The 2,181-nt window shown below is 57.8% G+C and overlaps 1 long non-coding RNA gene across 1 annotated transcript in view; it reads right to left on the bottom strand.

Annotated features, from left to right (window-relative positions):
- Nucleotides 1-6: 6 nt before the first annotated feature.
- LOC123521504 overlaps nucleotides 7-2,181 on the bottom strand; it is a 9,809-nt gene continuing 7,634 nt past the window's right edge. The window contains exon 3 of the long non-coding RNA XR_006679931.1: nucleotides 7-1,999. This is a non-coding gene — a long non-coding RNA (uncharacterized LOC123521504). The remainder of the gene's footprint in view (nucleotides 2,000-2,181) is intronic.

Genomic DNA, 2,181 nt, shown 5'->3' with positions numbered 1-2,181 from the left:
TCCTGACGGTGCTAGGTAAGATGATGGCAGTTAGGGGACTCAGTTCTCTTACTCTTAGCAGGGTTCACGGGGTTGTTAACCGTGAACAGCCACCTGAGGCCAGCCCTGGGGGAGGACAAGCTTGGCAAAGTGCAGGGGCAGTGGGAAAGGCAAGGCCCTTGGCCAGGTGGCTGGGCACAGAGGCCCCAACAATAGAGCAACCTTGAGACTGGTGCAGGGCCAGCTGGTGCTTTGTACTATCGTCCACACAACCACTCCAGGACGGCACCTATCACCACCATCTCAGGAGCATGCAGGGGGGGACTCCCTACTGAGAAAGATGAGCCAGGCTGGAGCAGGCCCTCTGGACCCTGAGATCCCGGCGCACGGAAGCTTATCCCGATATCCAGGGGTGGAAAGGTGGGGCAGCAGCAGCGGCAGAGCCAACAGAGGCAGGGACAGAGGTTGAGTGTGCTGACTCACAGGAGTCCCACCAAGTGCCTTCAAGCTCAAGGACGTGCTCCCTGGGCACTTAGCAGCAGCCCTACGAGCTCTGCCCACTGCCAGAGCAGGGCAGGAACCTCAAGTCAAAGACGGGCCCGCAGGTGGGGCTGACATGAAGCACGGTGTCGTGAACATTTCTCATCTGGAATTACAGCCTGTTAACTTGCCCAGTAAAACGCACAATTGACAGGATGGCCTGTAACCCAGCAGATGAGCACATGCCTTGGGAGGGATGGAGCGGGTCAGAATGAGCAGAGGGCGCAGAGGAGGACGAGGCCAGTCTCACACTGCTTCCCAAGACGATCGGCCTCAGGAAGGGCCGATCAGGCGCTGTCCTCTCCACATCGGTTCTCACACTTGCTTTTACTGACCGTCAGCCAGGCAGCAGCAAGGACGCACAGACACGCGATGGCAGTGAGGGTCCGCACCAGGGGGACCTAACTTGGCTAGAGACCAGAAGCGGTAAGCCCGAGACAGTGAGGTAAGCGGAGAGGAGGATGGGAAGGGGCTGCGGCTGTCTGAATGGGGGCCACCTTTCACACGGAGTGTCACGGGGTCTTCAGTCCCCTGCATTGAACACCAAGGCCTGAGAGTTCCACGTTGGGGACTTTTCTGCTGGTGTAAAGGGCTGTGTTGAATGCTGACCTGCTGCTGGGTGATCAGGCTCTGGGAACATGGTTTTGTTACTCCCACTAAACCTTTGCTTTCCTGCTGGGTCTGAAGGGGGGTGGGGATGGGGGCCTCCCCGTGGTGTACTGATGGTACACTGTGACTGCCTGCCATCCTGCTAGGTGTAAGAGGAGGCATCTCAGAACCAGGAGTGTGGATCTCACTACCAGCAAGAAAGAAGAGCCAGGAGAGGAGCACGGCACTTGGACCCTGAGACCCCTACACAAGAAGCCTGGTCATACAAGAGATCCTTCTAATGCTAGCACAGCAGCCAGCGCATGACAGAGCAGAGGACTCCCCAGCCCACAGAGCAAGTCAGGCTGAGTGCTTTTGAGAAAGCAAGTGGGCTTGTGGAGTGGGGCACCTCTAGGCACTTAACTGGGGGAGCTGGGTTTACTGACACGTGGAGTAACAGTTGGGGCTAACGGTGGTGTGACATGCCCTTTGGGCATTTAGTGGCGGTCCTGGAAGAACTTCGTAACACTCCCTGTGCAGGACAGAGGTCAGGCCGAGGAGTTGAGCAGAGAGGCCTGTCTGCCAGCACAGCAGGAAGACACTGCCTGACTGAGCAACTGTGTCCAGACCCTTTCTTACCTGGCTGTAACCTTTAGCTTCTCTGGTAACCCCCATCTGAGTGCTGCGCGGACACCGCGACAAGCGAGGGAACCCCGCCACAGGCTAGAGAACCACGGGAGGGCAGCTGTCAGAAGAGGGCACCGAGTGAGGGAGTGAGGCTACGCCTGCCTGGTGGCAAGCTGCCTCAGGAGCACGCGGACATCCTATGTGGCTCCCACGCGGTTTTCCCAATTGGTGTCATCCGTCCACTTTGTTGTAAGGGCTCCAGGGTCTTGAAAGAGAGGGACATAGGAAACAAACCTTTTGATTCTTGAGTGGCAGCTGAGGGGAGAGAAAGCAGCTTCTGGAGCGGCCTAGGGCAGACAGGTCTGCTCAGCAGTGCATGGTACCAGAGGCTAGCTCGGGGCAGTACTTAAGGACTGGGCTGGGAACCACCAGGCCAGCAGTTTGAAA

Source organism: Echinops telfairi, unplaced genomic scaffold, assembly GCF_000313985.2.
Source record: "Echinops telfairi isolate 266 unplaced genomic scaffold, ASM31398v2 ScPeMD7_22;HRSCAF=79, whole genome shotgun sequence".
In the NCBI taxonomy this organism is placed as follows: domain Eukaryota; kingdom Metazoa; phylum Chordata; class Mammalia; order Afrosoricida; family Tenrecidae; genus Echinops; species Echinops telfairi.
This window is presented reverse-complemented; position numbering and strand designations above follow the sequence as displayed.